Consider the following 21,363-nt stretch of genomic DNA (forward strand, 5'->3'; position numbering starts at 1 on the left):
ACAGCTGAGGAGGGAGGTTGTGACAATGCTGCCAAGTGTTCTCTATCAAGGAAGCTCAGTGTTTCCCTCCTTCACCCTCTTTTTTTTTGGTCTAGTTTATCTGAAACTTTATTTCATGGGGTGAAGTCTAGGAAAAAAGCAATCCAAGCTTCCAAGAGTCCTCTCTATATGGAGTCATACAGAACACACTTAATTCCCCAGCAAGGGAAATTGTGACAACACATGTGAAGTGTGTCTATGAGGGAAGCCCATTAGACACACTCAATACCCAAGATTTCTATTACAGGCTGGTCACATCAGCAAACTCCGCCTAGCAATGAGCTCAAATTCCTGACCCAGAGGGAAAGCAAGTGTTTGGCATAAACCGCATTATTTGTACAGTCCTGGCATAGTGAATAGCCTTTACCACTGAGGGAATGGCGAGAACCTTACAGAAATCCAAGTTCCCAGAATGTCAGTGGTCATGAGTATCTTTTACAACATCTGTCCTCTGTTTCCTTATATTTGACACAGAGAAATTGACAATGTCAACTCTTTGGTAATGGGATAGGGAAGTACGTTTCTCATGAACCTTTTGTGAGAGTATGTTGATAAAGACTTTCTGGAGGGCTCTCAGACAATGTGGATCAAAATGTAAAATGTGAAAACACTATGCTGGTGAGGATGTAAAGAAACTGAATTACTCATACGTTGCTGGTGGGAATACAAGGCGTCATGGATACTCTAGAGGAGTATTTTGTAATTTCACTTAAAACAAGATATGCACTAATATTGCACTCTTGAGCCCTTATGAATAAACGAAGTGAAATGAAAACTTACGTTGATGCAAAAACCTGTATGTGACTCTTTACAGCAGCTCTATTTGTAACATCAAAAACTGGAAACAGTTTTTGGAAGAGGGATGGGTAACTTGGAGATGGGCACTAAAGGAGGGCACTTGATGGGATGAGCACTGGGTGTTATACGTTGGAAAATTGAACTTAAATAAACTCTGGAAACAACCCAAATGTCTTCTAACAGGTGCATGGTTTTTAAAAATATTTTCTTTATTTATTCATGAAAGAGAGAGAGAGGCAGAGGGAGAAGCAGTCTCAATGCAGGGAGCCTGACATGGGACTTGATCCTGGATCTCCAGGATCAGGCCCTGGGATGAAGGCGCGCTAAGCCGCTGAGCCACCCGGGCTGCCCTAACAGGTGCATGGTTAAACAAACTGTAGTACATCCATCCCATGGAATATGAATCTGCATTAATAAAGTAATGTATTAATTAATTAATAAAAAGAAACTTCACTAAAATAGAGCCAGAAGGCCAGAAGGGGGCGCTCTCATACCATCCCACTCCTCATCAAGAAATGTCAATTACGGACCCCAACAGGGAAAGATTGCTTTGCATCTTGTAGCATCCACTGCATCTCCTACAAGACACGGACCGGTTAAGGAAAGATTGTCCTCACCTCGGACTCTTCCCTTTGTCCAATGGACTTTCCTTTGAAATAATCTCTTCCAACTTCCTCCTTCTTCATAAAATAACATTCCTCTCCTTTATTTGTTGGACTAGCCTATGGTTTTTGCTGCAACTTGCTTGGCCCAAATTGCAATTCTCTGCTATTCCTGAATAAACCCATTTTTGCTGGTAAAATAACAGTTTTACTTTTAAGGTCAACAGAAAAAAATATTGATACAAGCAACAATTGGGTTGGATTTCCAGGTCACTATGCTGAATGATAAAAGCCAATCTCAAAAGCTTCCACACTGTATGATTCTATTTATGTAACATTTTAAAAATAAAATTGTAGTGATGGAGAACAGATTATTGGTTGCCAGGGGTGAGGGATGGTGAGAGTGGGTGTGTCTATAACCATATCACCCTATCACCAGGGAGCCTGTGGTGATGGGACAGCTCTGTATCTTGATTGCAGTAATAGTTACATAAAACTACATAAAATTATATAAATATATACACACACACAAAAAAAAGGACTTGTAAAACTGGTAAAATTGGGGAATCCGTGGGTGGCTCAGTGGTTCAGTGCCTGCCTTTGACCCAGGGCGTGATCCTGGAGACCCGGGATCGAGTCCCACGTCAGCCTCCCGGCATGGAGTCTGCTTCTCCCTCTGCCTGTGTCTCTGCCTCTCTCTTTCTCTGCATCTATCATGAATAAATAAATAAAATCTTTAGAAAAAAACTGGTAAAATTGGGGGATTATATAGCGTCAATTTCTGCTTTTATTTATTTATTTATTTATTATTTATTTATTTATTTAACATACTATGGAGTTAAGATCAGGGGCAGAGGGAGAGGAAAAGAGAATCTCAGGTCGACTCCCAGTGAAAGGCAAAGCCAGAACACAAAGCTTGATCTCACAACCCCGAGATCATGACCTGAGCTGGAATCAGGAGTCCACCACTTAAGCAACTGAGGCACCCAGGAGTCCCATTAGTAACTGTATTTTTATCAAAGGTTTGGTATTTGTAACCATAACCCCTCTAGTTGTTCTAGATTGTCTTCACAGTTCTTGGCCCTTAAAATACCTATGCACATTTTAGAATCAATTTGTCATTTTAAACACATCCTGCTTGGTATTGAGATTGTATTGAATCTATAGATCAACTAGGAGAGATTTCATTTATTTGGGTCTGCAATTTCTCTCAGTAATGTTTTGTTTTCTGTGTTGGTCTCACTTTTTTTTTTTTTTAAGATTTTATTTATTAATGAGAGAGCGCGCACGAGCGGCAGAGACACAGACACAGGCAGAGGGAGAAGCAGGCTCCATGCAGGGAGCCAAACCTGGGACTCGACCCCGGGACTCCAGGATCACGCCCTGGGCTGAATGAAGGCGGCGCTAAACCGCTGAGCCACCCGGGCCGCCCTGGTCTCACATTTCTTTCTTTAGATTTAGTTCTGCCTATTTGATACTCTCAACTTTTCACAAATTCTTTTACTTCTAATATTGTGATTGTTGCTAGTATATAAGAATATCATTGAATTTTTAATTTTATGGTATGTTGTGACTTAAATTTACCTAATAATTCTAATATTTAAAATCTTTTAAATTTATTTTTATTTTTTAGACAGAGCATGGAATGGTGGAGGAGCAAACGGAGAAGTAGAGGGAGAAACTTAAGCAGATGCCACGTTCAGTGTGGAGCCCCAGTTGGGTCGTGATCATGACTGAGCTAAAATCAAGACTCCATCTGAGTTGCCCATGTGCCCCTCTAATATTTTATTTATATTATATTTTATTATAATATCTGCAAATAATTAGTTTCCTTTCTACTCCTTGTTTAATTATCGTTTCCTTGCACTGGCTAAAATCTATAATTATAGATAATATGTAATAGTAGACTTTTTTTTTTAAGATTCTATTTATTTACTCATGAGAGGCAGAGACATAGGCAGAGGGAGAAGCAGACTCCCCATGGGGAGCCAGATGTGGGACTCGATGCCAGGACCCCGGGACCACACCCTAAGCCAAAGGCGACCACTGAGCCACCCAAGCGTCCTGATTGTAGACATTCCTGTGTTATTCTTGATCTCAGGGGATTGATTTGGGTGTGTAACTATTAAGAATTATGTTTCTCGCGGTTTTGTGATTGTGTGTACCATCTATTAGACTAGTGAGACAAAGATCCATGAGCTGTTACTGTGAGCAGGGTACAGTTTCCACTGCTTGACATGTATTAAGTCTTTCATTCATAACATTCCAAATATTAGCCTCACTTAACAATGAAAAAATAGAGGCAGAGAGGTTCATCTATGTGTATAAGGTCACACAATTTTTAAGTAGTCACACCAGTACGTAAACTTAACAGTCTGAGTCCACATTTGTACTCTTGGGCACAACACCCAAGGCCAGATGGTTTCATTGGAGAATTCTACCAAACATGTAAAGAATAATCAGAACTAATTCTACACAATCTCTCCCAGAAAATAGGAGAGGGCAATAAAATCTCAATACTAAAATTAGATAAAAACAGTATGAAGGAAGATAAAATAAAAAATAAGAAATGAAAAAACATGTAAATTAAACTGTAAAATAAGCATTTGGAGCAATCACAGAAATTTGATAATTTTATTAGGTTTTATAATGGCTTTGTGGTTTTGTAAAAAACAAAAAAAGCCAATATTTAAGAACTGCTTATTGAAATAGGTATAAAATATCAGAGTTGCTTTAAATTATTTCAGCATTTAAAATAAAAAGTAAAAGGGGATAGATTAAGCAAATGTAGTAAAATCCTGGTAATTTGAATGTGAGAGATCAGTATGTGGGAAACCATTATATTTTCTCTTTATGAAATTTTTCATAATTAAGAATTAAAATCTTGTAATGTCTGTGTAGCTCAGTGGTTGAGCATCTGACTTTGGCTCAGGTCATGATCTGGGGGTCCTGGGATCGAGTCCCACTTCAGGTTCCCTACAGGGAGCTTCCTTCTCCCTCTGCCTATGTCTTTGCCTCTCTCTCTTATGAATAAATAAATAAATAAAATCTTTTTTTAAAAGAATTAAAATCTTGAAAATTGACAACCTGTGGAAATCCTGCTACTTGTGTGAACTAGGGCAATGTTTTTAATTTTCCCAAGCCTATTTTCTTATGTTACAATGAGGATTACTATCACTCACTTTACTGAGGCTCCAATACATAAGAATGGTGACCCTGCAGTACTCCTCACCCCCATGGAAGTTAAGCTTCCTTCATTGGACATACATATCCATCTCTGAGATTAGACAAGATATGTAAAGACATCTCACTTCGCTGGAATTTGCTGAACTGTCTTCCATTGGAACAGGAGAAGGCAAATGACAGAAAAGAATCCGTAAAACCAGGTCTGCTTGGCCCTCCTAACTACTCAGCCTGGGCATTACCTGGTAGGAAGTTTAACATTTACCAGCTATGACAACTGGCTCCTCCTAGCCTGAAACATTTCCTCATCTACCCTTTTCCTTGAAGATATCTTCACTTTGCTCCTTACCTGCAAAGATTGCCCCCCTGCCTCCGCCAACCCTTGTCATTCTCACTTCTCTTCTTGTGCTTCTAAATCAAATCCTCCATGTTCTTTTTTCTTTTCTAAGTCTCCCAAATGCAGCCACACTACCTAGGCCTTAATTACCAAGGATGGGAAGTTCCAGAATTACTGATTTGGAAAGAAATCTCAGGAAAGATTTTTTTAATTTTTTAATAATAAATTTATTTTTTATTAGTGTTCAATTTGCCAACATACAGAATAACACCCAGTGCTCATCCCGTCAGGTGCCCCCCTCAGTGCCCGTCACCCATTCACCCCCACCCCCCACCCTCCTCCCCTTCCACCACCCCTAGTTCGTTTCCCAGAGTTAGGAGTCTTTATGTTCTGTCTCCCTTCCTGATATTTCCCACACATTTCTTCTCCCTTCCCTTATATTCCCTTTCACTATTATTTATATTCCCCAAATGAATGAGAACATATAATGTTTGTCCTTCTCCGATTGACTTACTGCACTCAGCATAATACCCTCCAGTTCCATCCACGTTGAAGCAAATGGTGGGTATTTGTCGTTTCTAATGGCTGAGGAATATTCCATTGTATACATAAACCACATCTTCTTTATCCATCATCTTTCGATGGACACCAAGGCTCCTTCCACAGTTTGGCTATTGTGGACATTGCTGCTAGAAACATCGGGGTGCAGGTGTCCCGGCGTTTCATTGCATCTGAATCTTTGGGGTAAATCCCCAACAGTGCAATTGCTGGGTCGTAGGGCAGGTCTATTTTTAGCTCTTTGAGGAACCTCCACACAGTTTTCCAGAGTGGCTGCACCAGTTCACATTCCCACCAACACTGTAAGAGGCTTCCCTTTTCTCCACATCCTCTCCAACATTTGTTGTTTCCTGCCTTGTTAATTTTCCCCATTCTCACTGGTGTGAGGTGGTATCTCATTGTGGTTTTGATTTGTATTTCCCTGATGGCAAGTGATGCAGAGCATTTTCTCATGTGCGTGTTGGCCATGTCCATGTCTTCCTCTGTGAGATTTCTCCTCATGTCTTTTGCCCATTTCATGATTGGATTGTTTGTTTCTTTGGTGTTGAGTTTAATAAGTTCTTTATAGATCTTGGAAACTAGCCCTTTATCTGATAGGTCATTTGCAAATATCTTCTCCCATTCTGTAGGTTGTATTTTAGTTTTGTTGACTGTATCCTTTGCTGTGCAAAAGATTTTTATTGACAGAGTTGTCTGGTTTGGGCAACCTGGGTGGCTCAGCGGTTTAGTGCTGCCTTCAGCCCTGGGGCGTGATCCTGGAGACCCGGGATCAAGTCCCATGTCGGGCTCCCTGCATGGAGCCTGCTTCTACCTCTGCCTGTGCCTCTCTCTGCCTTTCTCTCTCTGTCTCTGTCTCTGTCTCTGTCTGTGTGTGTGTGTGTGTGTGTGTGTGTGTCTCATGAATAAATAAATAAAACCTCTCCAGCAAGGATCCTATCCTCTGAAGCCTCATCAATTCTACAAACACTCACTGCATAGATATTACACAATAAAACATGGTGTCTGCCCTGGAGTTGCTCAGTCTACTGAGCAAAATACTTGAGAATAAACAGCATTAGCCACATCTAATTTAAGTCCATCTACTAAATTCTTAATGAGTTACTGTATTTATCAAATCCAGAACTGTTTGATGGTATTTTAAAAATAGATTTCAGTTCTCTGGTGAAATTGTCCACATCTTCATGAACATAATAAAAGATATTTTTAAATCCATATTTGGTAAATCCAATTTCTAGATCACTATGGGTCAGTTACAACCATCTTTTTCTTTGGGTATTTAATCGTTATTTTTCCTCATAAGATTTTATATTTTAATGCCAGACATTGCTCATAAAAATATGTGGAGGCTCTGTCTAGTGTCTTTTTCCACAGAGGATTTCTTTTCTTCTGGTAAGCAAGATGAATACCAGGAGGTCATATTTATCCCATCAAGATTGTGTATCCTTTACTCATAAGGGTTGAGAGAAATGAACAGTCTTGTGTATTTTGGAAATATAGCAGCCCAGTATACACCAAATCTAAAAGTTACTATTTTCGGATACAGCACTAGTTCTAGAAACTTCTTCCAAGGAAATAACAGTACAAGAACTTGAAAATAGATATCACTGTTCTAATTATTTGCTGAACCATTTAGAAGATACAAACTGAACATTCATCAGTAGGAAATTGGTTAAAATGTGGTATGTCTGCATTACTGGAATATTACACAATTAAAATGTTATAGATCAATATTGATGGAAAATGTTCCCAATGTATTAATGAGTGAAGAAAATCTAGTTACAACATAGTATGCATATTATCCTAGTTTTGTAAACCTGAATAGATCTGTATTCATATGCACAGATATCCTAAAAATATTCAGTATTGTTTATGTATGTCCGCAGTATTGCATTAGTGCCTTTTCTGAATTATTTTGCTTTAAAAAATTTCAGGCATTATTTTTTAGAAAAGAAACCCTAATTTACACAGGAGAAAAGAAAAAGATACTCCAGAACACAGATGCATGATAAAAATAGCAAATCATAATTCACAGTAACCTTACAGATATTTTCATTTAGATATGGAATATTTAGGAAAATGCCAAACCTCTAGGTAACTAACAGGAACAACAAGAGATTCAGAAAACAACTACTTTAGAAGTATACAGACAGGGGAATATGCTAGAAGAGTTAATAGAGTGTCGGTTCTTTAAATAAATTTCCTAAAAGTGGGTTGGGAAAAAAATGAATGTGAGAACTAATTCAACCAGAAGGGCAGAGGTTAGAAAATGACAGAAGACTTGATCCAGAGCCAATTTCAACTGGGCCTATATCTGATCCTACCCATATTCCTTTTAATTATGCACACCAGTAAATTCTCCTTTTGTCTCAGTTTGAACTGGGCTTTCTATTTCTTACAACTGAAAACATCCTGATAAACAGCCATGAGATCCAGTACCCACCCTGGGATCTTGAAATGACAAAGCACAGCATTACTCACCTTGAACTTTTGCTAGTAACATGGAACTTAACTATTCAGTGTCCTGGAAGGTAAGGGCCAAAAAAAAAAAATTGTGAGAAACTGTTCTCTCTCTCCCTCTCCCCAGTAAATATACACCGAAGTAAACTGTTCAGCCAAGCACACTTGAAACTACTGAAGCAGCTGGGAAGTGTGGGGTGGTATCCAAAATGCTCTGTGCCTTAATAGCTTTGCTCATTGTCCAAAATACATGCTATAATGTTCCCACTCTTTCCACACCCCTTTCTCATGATCTTTTATGGAGTTAAAAACAAACATCTTTTTTCATTCAGTCTGTTCCTGGTACAAAAGACACAAAAGATATAATGAGATTTACACTATACATAACTGATGATGTACAAAGTCTTAAATGGTAATATAAAAACTCAGCTTATTACTGCTGGAAAGTGAAGACGTGCAGAGGATAGGAGCCAACTGCAAAAAAAAATCTTACACTCAAATTGCAGATTGCATGATTTTATGTATTTTTATTAAGTGGTCACTTCCTTGAATTGTTTTAAAGCTTCTTACAAGATTTTTTCCCTCAGGCATCTAGTAGCTCAGTCTGTTAAGCATCTGTCTTCAGCTCAGGTCATGATCTCAGGGCCCTGGGATCGAACCCCATGTCAGGCTCCCTGTTCAGTAGGCGGTCTGCTTCTCCTCCTGCCCCTGCTCCCACCTACCCCCCACTCATCCTCTCTCAAATAAAATAATTGATAATGAATCCATTTCCTGGTACAACTGATTATGACTAGGGTTGAGCTCCTTAAAATTTTTAAGTATTTGTCTTATTTATTGTAGGTTTTCCTAGCCACCAAATTAGGCATTTCCGGAGCACCTACTGTTTGTTAAGAACTGGTTTGAGGTCATGGTCATTCAGCAGTAAACAAACTTCCTGCCCCCATGGAGCTTCTCTTCTAGTGGACATGGGGTTTGTCATGTCCGTAAGTATACTTTGCTAACATCTTGACGTTAGTTATCACTTTTAAGGCCTCTCTCTTGTGTAAATTTGATTGAATGTGAAGGTTCTGACCGAAACTTACTGTACCATTCTCACCGGGTTTCTATGTCTTGAGGACTGAACTTTTGACTCCTGCTAGAAACACTGGCTACATTCACACAACAAATAGGTTTCCTCCAATGGAACTGAGATGACTGTAAAAAAGTTCAGCTCACTCTTGAACTATTAAGACATAATATTTTATAAATATTCTCTGCTGTGTGGATTTTTGGAAGAAAATGTGAAGTCTACAAATTGAAGAACACTTTTATCACACTCATCACATGAACTGGATTTATCACTATTATGGACTCTCTGATGAACTCGAAGACATGAACTTTTACTAAAGCCCTTAGTACAGTCAAAACATTTGTAGGGTTTATCTCCCATGTGGACTCTCCAATGGGCTTGAAGATGTGAGGTCTGATTGAAGCTCTTACCACACCTGCCACATTTATGTGGTTTCTCTCCCGTGTAGATCCTTGATGAACATGAAGATAGGAGTTCCTGATGAAGCCTTTCCCACATTCTTCACATTTGTTGAGCTTCTCCCCTGTATGGACTCTCTGATGGGCTTGAAGATGTGAGCTCCAACTGAAGCCCTTCCCACACACATCACATTTGTAGGGTTTCTCTCCAGTATGGACTCTCTGATGGTCCTGAAGATGTGAACTCTGACAAAAGCCCTTACCACATGTCTCACATTTGTATGGCTTTTCTCCTGTGTGGACTCTCTGATGGGCCTGAAGATGTGAAATCTGAGCAAAGCCCTTACCACATATGTCACATTTGAATGGTTTTTCTCTTGTGTGGACTCTCTGATGGGCCTAAAGATGGGAATTCGGCTAAAGTTCTTATTACACATAGCACATTTATATGGCTTCTCTCCAATGTGGATTCTCTGATGGGCTTGAATATTTGAGCCTTGCTGAAGTCCTCCCCACCTACTTCACATTTATGTGTTTTCTCTCCAGTGTGAACTCTCTGATGAGGACCAAGATTCTGATGAACTAGCCTGTTGCATGCCTCCCATCTGTTTGGTTTATCTCCAGGGTGGGATCTCTGATGGGCTTGAAGTGGTGATGTCTAATTGAAGCCTTTATCATACATCTCACGTTTAGATGATTTCTCTCCAGTGTTGTCTACACAGCGAATGTTAAGATCTAGGCAATGAATGGAGCCCTTCCCACACATCACACCTGTACAGATTCCCTCTTGGGTGGACGGGCTCGTGAGTGGGAAAACAGGAGTCCTGGATGAAGCTCTTCGCACATACTTGACATTTGTAGGGCTTTTCTCCTGTGCTGACCCCTGATGATTTTGCAGGTGTGAGCTCTGACTGAAGCCCCCATCACACTTATCATTCTCACCACCTTTGTCCCCTGCATGGATGTTCTGGCAAATGCAAAACACTGAGCTGTCACCAATGTCCTCCCCACACTCACTACATACATAGTGCTTCTCTTCTGAGTGGGTTATAGTATGTTGGCATGATTTCCTCATGAAGTCTTTTCCACAATTATTGTGGCTATAAGACTTCTTGCTTTTGTGAACTTCCTGATCATCATGACGATGAGAGATCTTTGTCATAACATAATGGTCACACTTATATGGTTTATTTTTTACATCAACTTGATGACACCTACTCTGATAGTTGTGTGGCTCTCTCAGATTTTCTTGCAGAAATCCCAGGTGGTCTTATTTGGAAACTCTTGGCTTTTGATATTGGAACTCTCCCAGTGAAGCTTTATTACATAGTTTTCGTCTTCAGAAACCTGAGCAGATTCTCCTGCCTGCATCTGACAGGAGGAATCACCTTGTTTTGGCAACTTGGACTTCTTGCTTTGCAGATTTGTTACTGAGTCTTGATTTCTGGTTAATTTACTTGTGAATTGTTCCCATATCTGCCAGCATCTAACACATCTTCATGTAAAAGGTATCTTAATCCCAGTTTTTGAAAAGTCTGTATCCTGTTTTGATTCCTGAGTCCTGGAAGGATAAAGAAGATTCAGAGGTGAAAATGCACACAAGTGAATGTTTGTTCAGAGACAGAAATATTTCACAGGTCAATCACTCCAAGAGGCCCTATTCGAACCAATGAAGAGTTCAGCTTGACTTTATCACTGGTTTTTTCATGCCTATAGAAACAAAGAGGCAATGATTAGGCTCATTCCCATTAAGGGCCAAGAGACTCATTTACAGTTATACCAAAACTAATGTATGAGGTCAAAATAGAAATACAAGGCTACAGAGCAATAAAAAGATGTCCCAGAAAGATTTTGCAGAGGATAACTTTACTTTCTTGTTCATAAAAATAATCACCTAAATAATGATTGCCTCTTTCTGCAACAGGTGTATAAGAGCTACAAAGTCATGGTTAAAACATTATACCACCTGCATATTTGTATAAGACAAACTAAAAATGGCTAGAAACTAAGGCTGAATCTGTCCTTTTGTGTTTACAGATGAATTATCTTGTGATGCCAAGAGTTCCCACAGAAAAAAAGAGAGGACATCCTCAGAAAAGTGAAAAGAAAGGGACACCTGGGTGGCTCAGCAGTTGAGCATCTGCCTTCAGCTCAGGGCATGATCCTCAGGTCCCGGGATTGAGTCCCACATTGGGCTCCTTGTGTGGGGTCTGCTTTTCCCTCTACCTGTGTCTCTGCCTCTCTCTCTGTGTCTGTCATGGATAAATAAGTAAAATATTTTTTTAAAAATGAAAAGAATGTATTTGCAAAGGGAAATACTTCCTCTGTCCTAATAATGAGTCCATGAGATGGTACCTTTATATCCTTAGCTAGTAAACACACATTAAACAAGCTAAATTTGAGAGGATTCTCCTTTATTTCAGTGAAGTCCTAATGTATAATATTCAACTGATGAACACTATAACTAGAAGAAAAACCTAGAAAATGTATTCTCACAGTGGACACATCCCATGGGAGTAAAAACCCTATGACCATTGTGGTCACTTAATGTGGCTGGATTTTCTGATAAACCTGAATGGTTAATGTCATCTTTTAGGTTTTGTGGGTTCATATCTGTACAAAAGCTACTGTGGTAGTCAACATACAAGATGGTGCCCAGTGATCCCTGCCCCCTGGCATCCTTACCCCTATAAAGGTTCCCTCCCACAATGTATCAGGATCGGTCTATGAAACCAACAAAATATGGCAGAAATGATGCTACATCATTTCCAAGGTTAGGTCATAAAACATATGCTGGATTCTGCTTTCCATTCTCTTAGACCATTAGCTCTTGGGGAAACCAGGTGCCACGTTTTGAGGTCACTCAGACAGGGCTGCAGAGAGGCCCACTTGGCAAGGAACTGAGACCCCCAAATAGCTAGCGAGGAACTGAGGTATTTTGCCAACAACAATGTGAATAAGCCTATCTTGGAAGCAAACCTTTCAGCCCCACCAAGACCTCAGAAGACTGCAGCTATGGTGACTCCTTGACAGGGATTTCATGAGATCCCGAGCCTGAGCCACCCAGAAACCTGATCCAAGATTCCTTGCTCATAGAAACTGTACATAAAAGTTTGTGATTTTAAGCCAGTAAGTTTAAGCATAATTTGTTATACAGCAATAAATAAATACAAGTGCCACAGAAACTCTAGATCAGACATTAACAATGTTCTAAAATCCACCCCCCCCACACACACAATGTTCTAAAGTAATCCTTTAATCATGCTAGTTTATTCTGTTATGTGAGCTGTCTCCAGGAGGTGCGAAGGCAGTAGGATCCACTTGGCATTATTCTATGTGAGTTTGTTTGTAAAGATTAAGAAACCCTTTAATTTGTGCTTCTGTGCAGTGAAAATAGACCTCAAGAATATTCCTCATAGATGGAGCAATGCACCTAGATGGATAGACAAAATGCAAAATCCTGGGGTATTCTGATGTTTGCCAAAAGAACTTTTATTTTTTTATTTTTATTTTTAAAAGATTTTATTTATTTATTCGTGAGAGACACACACACACACACACAGAGAGAGAGAGAGAGAGAGAGAGAGAGAGAGAGGCAGAGACACAGGCAGAGGGAGAAGCAGGCTCCATGCAGGGAACCCAATGTGGGACTCGATCCCCGGACTCCAGGATCACGCCGTGGGCAGAAGGCAGGTGCTAAATTTCTGAGCCACCCAGGGATCCCCCAAAAGAGCATTTAATAAGGGAGATAGGGGTAGAATGTGCTGTAAGATGTGTTCAGCATTCTAAGGAATACAGGTTACAGAGGAGTATCCATTTGTCAAAACTCACCAAACTCCATACTTAAGATGTATAAATTTAAATTGTGCCTCAGTAAAAAGAATCATAAGACAGATAAGTTATTTTACACCCTGAAAATTCATGGGGCTATATATTTATAATTTGTACACTTTTCTGTATCTAAGATATATTTCAATAAAAAGTCATACCAAGGGATGCTTGGATGGCTCAGCAGTTGAGCCTTCAGCTCAGGGCGTGATCCCCAGGCCCCGGGACTGAGTCCCGCATTGGGGTCCTTGCGTGGAGCCTGCTTCTCCCTCTGTCTGTGTCTCTGCCTCTCTCTGTCTCTCTCTGTGTGTCTGTCATGAATAAATAAATAAAATCTTCTAAAAAGAACAGGAAAACCCCCCAAATCTGGAAATTAAATAACCAGAAGGGAAGTCACAAGGGGACTTGTGAATTGTGGGATGGGGTACCTGGATGGCTCAGTCAGTTAAGCATCTGCTTTTGGCTTGGGTCCTGGGGTCAAGCCCCATGTTGGGCTCCCTGCTCACTGGGGAGCCTGTTTCTCCCTCTCTCTCTCTCTCTGCCTGCTGTTCCCCCTGCTTGTGCTCTCTATGTCAAATAATTAAATAAAATATTTTATTTTATTTTTTTTAGATAAAATATTTTAAAAAATAACTTGTGGGATGCAGCTAAGACATGCTTAGAGGGAAATTTAGAGCATTAAATGCTTGTTTTGAAAAGGAAAAGGCTCTTAAATCTATTATTTAAGCTTCTACCTTAGGAAGTTAAAAAAAAATGAAGCTTATAGCAAGCAGAAGGAAGAAAATAATAAAAGAAGCAGAAATCAAAGAAACTGACAGAGGAAACACACCAGAGAAAAAAAGCAATAAACTTTGAAAAGAGGCTACAAGAAATTACCAATGGCAGGACTAAAAGACATGATTACAGATCCTAAAGACATCAAAAGGATAATAAGAGAATGTTATGATAGTATTTTGCCACATGTGGCAACTTGGATCAAATGAACAAATTCCTTGTCAAAATTCCTATCAAAACTCATTCAAGAATCGACAACCAATGGAGTGCCTGGGTGGCTCAGTCAAATAAGCATCTGCCTTCAGCTCAGGTGGTGATCTCAGGATCCTGGGATTGAGCCCTACATTGAGTCCCGCATGGAGCCCCAAGTCCAGCTCCCCAGAGGGAGTCTGCTTCTCCCTCACCCTCTCTCCATTGTTCATGTGCACACTTTCTCTCTCTCAAATAAATAAAATCTTTTTAAAAAGAATAGACAACCAGAGTATTCCTGAATCCATTAATGACATTGAATTCAAGTTTTACAAACTTTTAAAACAACAAAACCGGGCCTAGACTGCTTATATACTACTAAAATTTAAGGGGGAAAAAAAACTGAGAGGTACCTGGGTGGCTCAGTGGTTAAGCATCTGCCTCTGACTCAGGTCGTGATCCCAGGGTCCTGGGATTGAGTCCCACATCGGGCTCCCCCACAGGGAGCCTGCTTCTCCCTCTGCCTATGTTTCTGCCTCTCTCTGTGTGTCTCTCATAAATAAATAAAATATTTTTTAAAAATCTACAAAAACACTTTGAGAAAATAGAAGTAAAGAGAACACTTCCCAACTCATTTTATGAGGCCAGCACTACCTTACTACCAAAAAGAGAAAATGACATTACTTCAAGAAAGACTACAGGCCAGAATCCCTCGTAAACACACATGCAGAATTCCTTAACAATTACTATTAACAAGTAGACTACAATATTTTAAAAGTAAAATACCCCATGATCAAGTGGGTTTATCTCAGGAATGCAATACTGTTCCAACATTTGAAAACTAATGTAATTTACCATATTAATAGACTATAGAAGAAAAACTATGTGATCATCATAATAGATACAGAAAAATCACTTGAGAAAATTCAATATCTATTCATGATACAAAAATTCAGCAAATTGGGATCCCTGGGTGGCGCAGCGGTTTGGCTTTGGCCCAGGGTGCGATCCTGGAGACCCGGGATCGAATCCCACGTCGGGCTCCCGGTGCATGGAGCCTGCTTCTCCCTCTGCCTATGTCTCTACCTCTCTCTCTCTCTCTCTCTCTCTCTCTCTGTGTGACTATCATAAATTAAAAAAAATTTTTTTTTAATTTCAGCAAATTAAGGATAGAAGGATTTTCTTAACCTTGGAAAAGGCATCTGCAAAACCTACAGTTAATATAACACTTAAAAGACTAAATGCTTTCTCTTAAGAGAAAGGCAGACTGATTCGATGTAATGAGTATTGGGCATTAGATACAACTGATGAATCAATAAATTCTATCCCTAAAACTAAGAATACACTATATGTGAACTAACTTGGATTTAAATAAAATAAAAGAAAGAGAAAGGCAAAGATGACTGCTCTCAACATTCCCATTCAACAGCTCTTTGAAAGATCCAGACAGTACAATAAGAAAGAAAAACAGACAAAAAAACAGATTGGATAAGAAGAAATAACTTTGCAGACAATAGACATTTTGCGGGCCACATATACATAGAAGTTACAAAGAACAAAACAATTTCAGGAAATACTTAAGTATAGGTCTAACAACACACAGGCAAAATCTGGTACTGAAAAACAAAAATCACTGATGAAATAAAAGATCTCAATAGAGTCATGCCATATCCATGGACGGGAAGACTTAAGATGTGAGGTCATCCAACACACTTCCCTTCAAAGTCCTAGCAAATATTTTTTTTAAAGAAATCAACAAGATCCTTCTACAGCTTAAAGCAAAAGAGCTGGAATAGCTAAAAAATTTTTGAAAAAGCAAAGTTTCTTTACTTGATTTACAGGCTTGTTATAAAGCTATAGTAATCAGGAATAAGAGGTATTGATAAAAGAATAAACACAAAGATTAATAGGACAGAATAGAGTCCAGAAATAAACCCATTCATATATGGTCAATTGCTTTTTAACAAAGGTGCAAAAGCCAATTCCATGGAAAAAGGATAATCTCTTGAACAAAAATAGTATTGTAATAACTGGGTATCTACATTTTAAAGTGAACCTAAAAAAATAAAAAAATAAAATAAAATAAATAAAATAAAAAATAAAGTGAACCTAAGCACGTCCTGTATCATGTACAAGTATCAAAATGAATGATCAAAATAGATCATAGACCTAAATGTAAAACCTACTTAGAAAACTAGTATAAGAAAACATAGGAGAAAATCTTTCTGATCTTGGATATTTTTTGTGACCTTGGATTAAGCAAAGATTTCTTTCATCTATGAAAGAACAATTGCAAAATTGACTTCATAGATATTTAAAACTTATACTTGAGAACATCAAGGAAAATTTTTTGAAAATTAATTGCATTAAGAAGGTCAGAAGCATAGTCAAGGAAACACTAAATAAAAAATGTATCCCTTGGGTTATTATTACCAAAAAAACCTGACTAGAAATATAACAAAAGGCTTTGTAGATTAATCTGGTATTTATTTGTCTATGGATTTTCCAGTCTTACATTCATGATTCATTCACATGGGATAGGGTGAATGCTGTATAGATGCAATTTTTAGGGGTTGTGGCCTTGCAATTTAATTCATGCAGATGGCAGTTAAAAGTAGCTTTGAAGTCTGTCAGACAGACCTGCGTTCAAACTCTGGTTGTGCTACTTATTACCCACTGTCTTCGGGAAAATACTTAATGTCTTTAAGCCTAAATTTTCTTACATGCAAAAATGGAGAAATAAATAGCATCTATTCTTGGGACTGCAGGTTAACTAGACATCAAGAGTAGCATAGCAGCATACTGCTTCACATACGGTCATAACTTTGTATTAAAAATATAGCTTTTGATGTTGCTTAGGGCATTTTTTTAAACCTCCTGAAGATTTAAAGTGCTCAAAGTTTTAAGTCCTGTGGTTTGAAGAGTGCTAAGTTGAGATAACACCCTTCTGTATTATCACATATTCTGTGTATATCTCAGAAGGGATTTTGAGAAACTGAAATTTGCTCACACCAAGGGGAAAAATTTTTATAAAGAGCCAGACAGGGGTCCCTGGGTAGTGCAGTCAGTTAAGTATCCAATTCTTGGTTTTGGCTCAGGTCGTGATCTCAGGGTCTTGAGATCAAGCCCAATATCAGGTTCCCCACTCAATGCAGAATCTGCTTGGGACTGTCTCTCCCTCTGCCCCTCCTCCTCCCACTCTGTGCACTCTCTCTCTCTCTAAAATAATCATTTTTTTAAAGGGCCAGACAATAAATGATTTAGGCTTTGTAGTCCATATACATTAACTTTAGCATATTCTTTGCTTTCTCCTTACAATTTTTTTTAACTTTTTCTCCTTAAATTCTTTACAAATGTAAAATTTCAGCTCTTGGGCCATACAAAAATAAGATACAGGCTGGATTTGGCCAACAACTATACTGTTCCCTGGCTTAGAATTTTGTAATATATAGTAATAATTTCATCTGTTGAAGATAATAGCTAATACTGAATATCTCTTACTACATGCCAGGCATAAAGTTCCAACCTTCACAACAGAAGAGATTTTATCATCCATACTGAACACACAAGCAATCTGAGGAACAGAGAGGTTGAGCATCTTGTTTGCAGTTACTCAACTGGCAAATCGCTGAACCAAAGTCTAGTTCCAGAGTCTTTTTTAAATTACAATATTCTACTTTGTAACCAATATTCTTTTTTGGTCTATTTAGTTTCTCCTAAAATACTTTAGTTCTCTCAAGGAGCAATGGAAGGATGTGGTCCTTGATGGCCTGAGAATTGTCAAACTCACTCAGAAGTATAGGGGAAAATGGGAGGTGAATAGTAGATGATAATGGATGACTGGTTAATGGCCAGAACTGATCTCCAACCTGCACTTCACCAGGAACCATCCCCTCACATTAGCTGTACAAGTATCAGCAAGGAATCACTAACTGGTGGGTTCTCATTTGGATATGTCCATCTTTGGATTTATTTTTCTATTAGGCTCTTTTCTTCATGGTCCTATGAGATTTTATTTGGTTTAAAGAGTCAATGCCCTGAGAATGTGAAAAGTTATAGTGGAAAGACTAAACTATTCAAATCACTTCTGGCACTAGTTTTCCAATACCCTATTCTTTTTCCATGAACAACGGAACTCCCAAGGTGTAGCTGAGTGCATATTCACTCTCCGGTAAATATGTGGATGATACTGAGAGTCAAATTTCTTATTCTTGGAGAACAAAGATGCAATTTATAATGGGGGAAGGCAAGAAAGAACACTATGATGTTGGATTAAGGATTGATGGTAGAGGGACACCTGGGTGGCTCAGTCAGTTGGGTGTCTACCTTCGGCTCAGGTTGTGATCCCGGGGTCCCGGATCTAGTCCTGCATCAAGCTCCCTGATGACAGGGAACCTGCCTCTCCTTCTGCCTCCCTCTCTCTGTCTCTCAGCAATAAATAAAATCTTAAAAAAAAAAAAAAAAGAATTGATGGTAGAGGGGTATGTGGGTTGCTCAGTTGGTTAACTGTCTGACTTGATTTCAGCTCAGATCTCAACCTCAGGGTTGTGATATCAAGCCCCACATTGGGCTTCACCTTCTAGAGTCGGCTTGAGATTCTCTTTCCCTCTGCCCCTGCCCCCACTCACACACTCTCTCTAAATCTCTAAATAAAAAAGTTGGTGGTAGAATAAACTCATGACTCATTCTACCTATGCACTCCCTACCCACCACCGTATCTACCTACCTACTTATCATCTCAGTCCTCTCCATAGTGAAAAACAGCATATCTATTTCCCAGGTCTTGATTTCTAAAAACCATTCCCCACTGTAAAGAACCAAGGCTTCTGGAGAAATAGGGGAGTACAAAATAAGTGTGAGACATCATATTGTGCCACAGTAAGGATGTGCTCAAATCTGTGAAAAGTAAATGAGTAAACAGGACAGATGTTTGCTAACAAATGTTGAAGGAATGATTATAGAAAACCACTTTTGCAACCATCAGTAACAGCTGACTTACGCCACATTTTCCAATGGATGGTAAAACTAGCGGAGGAAAATTTATTGAGAAACAAGCTATGTACAGAACCAGAATATACCTCCTCACAAATCACTAGTTACAAAGGTAAAAATGGTAACTTCACAGGGGAAAAACCCAACTCACACCTACCTTGAGTTAACCAAGTTAACCTCACCTATAATCAGACAAACATATCATCTTTCCTATGTGACACACCAAGGACATATCATTTAGGGAATCTTATGTCAAAAAAATGCATAATTTAAATCCAATAATGAGAAAGCCTCAGACAAATCCAGTTAAGAGACACTCAAAAATATCAAGGTCATTAAAAACAAGGAGATAGTGATCCTGATTAAAGAAACCGAAACGCGGGGATCCCTGGATGGCTCAGCGGTTTGGTGCCTGCCTTTGGCCCAGGGCACGATCCTAGAGTCCCAGGATCGAGTCCCACATCGGGCTCCCAGAGTGGAGCCTGCTTCTCCCTCTGCCTGGGTCTCTGCCTCTCTCTATCATGAATAAGTAAATCTTAAAAAAAAAAAAAAAAAAAAAAAAGCTGAAATGCAATGTATGATCCTTGACTGGATTCTGGACCAGAAACAATGTGGTAAATATGAGGACAATTGATAAAATTTGATGCTATATAAGTTAGTGCTATGTATCAACATTAAATTTTCCAGAATGCGGGGATCCCCGAGTGGCTCAGCGGTTTAGCGCCGGCCTTTGGCCCAGGGCGCGATCCTGGAGTCCTGGGGTCGAGCCCCGCGTGGGCTCCCGTCCCGCGTCGGGCTGCCGGCATGGAGCCTGCTTCTCCCTCCTCCTGTGTCTCTGCCTATCATAAATACATCTTTAAAAAAATAAATAAATTTTCCTGAATGCTATACTTTGTATTGTAGCTATGTAAGTAAATTAAATATCCTAGTTCTTAGTACAAAAAACAGATTGGATAAGAAGAAATAACTTTGCAGACAATAGACATTTTGCGGGCCACATATACATAGAAGTTACAAAGAACAAAACAATTTCAGGAAATACTTAAGTATAGGTCTAACAACACACAGGCAAAATCTGGTACTGAAAAACAAAATCACTGATGAAATAAAAGATCTCAATAGAGTCATGCCATATCCATGGACGGGAAGACTTAAGATGTGAGGTCATCCAACACACTTCCCTTCAAAGTCCTAGCAAATATTTTTTTTAAAGAAATCAACAAGATCCTTCTACAGCTTAAAGCAAAAGAGCTGGAATAGCTAAAAAATTTTTGAAAAAGCAAAGTTTCTTTACTTGATTTACAGGCTTGTTATAAAGCTATAGTAATCAGGAATAAGAGGTATTGATAAAAGAATAAACACAAAGATTAATAGGACAGAATAGAGTCCAGAAATAAACCCATTCATATATGGTCAATTGCTTTTTAACAAAGGTGCAAAAGCCAATTCCATGGAAAAAGGATAATCTCTTGAACAAAAATAGTATTGTAATAACTGGGTATCTACATTTTAAAGTGAACCTAAAAAAATAAAAAAATAAAATAAAATAAATAAAATAAAAAATAAAGTGAACCTAAGCACGTCCTGTATCATGTACAAGTATCAAAATGAATGATCAAAATAGATCATAGACCTAAATGTAAAACCTACTTAGAAAACTAGTATAAGAAAACATAGGAGAAAATCTTTCTGATCTTGGATATTTTTTGTGACCTTGGATTAAGCAAAGATTTCTTTCATCTATGAAAGAACAATTGCAAAATTGACTTCATAGATATTTAAAACTTATACTTGAGAACATCAAGGAAAATTTTTTGAAAATTAATTGCATTAAGAAGGTCAGAAGCATAGTCAAGGAAACACTAAATAAAAAATGTATCCCTTGGGTTATTATTACCAAAAAAACCTGACTAGAAATATAACAAAAGGCTTTGTAGATTAATCTGGTATTTATTTGTCTATGGATTTTCCAGTCTTACATTCATGATTCATTCACATGGGATAGGGTGAATGCTGTATAGATGCAATTTTTAGGGGTTGTGGCCTTGCAATTTAATTCATGCAGATGGCAGTTAAAAGTAGCTTTGAAGTCTGTCAGACAGACCTGCGTTCAAACTCTGGTTGTGCTACTTATTACCC

The 21,363-nt window shown here is 38.7% G+C and overlaps 1 pseudogene; it reads right to left on the reverse strand.

Annotated features, from left to right (window-relative positions):
* Positions 1–9,317: 9,317 nt before the first annotated feature.
* On the reverse strand, positions 9,318–10,841 carry LOC121484542 (annotated as a pseudogene).
* Positions 10,842–21,363: the final 10,522 nt, after the last annotated feature.

Source organism: Vulpes lagopus, chromosome 2 (assembly GCF_018345385.1).
Source record: "Vulpes lagopus strain Blue_001 chromosome 2, ASM1834538v1, whole genome shotgun sequence".
NCBI classification, from domain to species: domain Eukaryota; kingdom Metazoa; phylum Chordata; class Mammalia; order Carnivora; family Canidae; genus Vulpes; species Vulpes lagopus.